Source organism: Penaeus monodon, chromosome 21, assembly GCF_015228065.2.
Source record: "Penaeus monodon isolate SGIC_2016 chromosome 21, NSTDA_Pmon_1, whole genome shotgun sequence".
In the NCBI taxonomy this organism is placed as follows: Eukaryota; Metazoa; Arthropoda; class Malacostraca; order Decapoda; family Penaeidae; genus Penaeus; species Penaeus monodon.
The window spans coordinates 20,855,866-20,856,220 of record NC_051406.1 but is presented as its reverse complement, the minus strand read 5'-3'; positions in this window follow the sequence as shown (position 1 = coordinate 20,856,220).

Below are 355 nucleotides of genomic sequence, written 5' to 3'. Positions count from 1 at the left end.
CAGAACACAGACATACATAATGCTCAGTGTGTACAACAAACTGCAGATTATATAAGTGTATTTTTTAATGTCAGCTCACTATGCTGATTAGTGAGGGCTGTGTGTCAGCATCATTCGGCCGAGCCAGGCGCCGTGTGTGACGCCGGCAGTGAATTAGTTGGCATCAGAATACCATAGGAACAAGTGTTTTGTGTCCCACGCTCTTGCTTTTAGTCGTCAACATTACGTAAGTTTCAGTTTATTAGCGTGTCCATTTTTATTACCTTAAACCCTTAAAGGTAATCGGTGTGTGACATCGCTTAGCTATGTTAGAATAACACAAGGTGTTTGTGTAACACTTGCACTAAATCAGCGA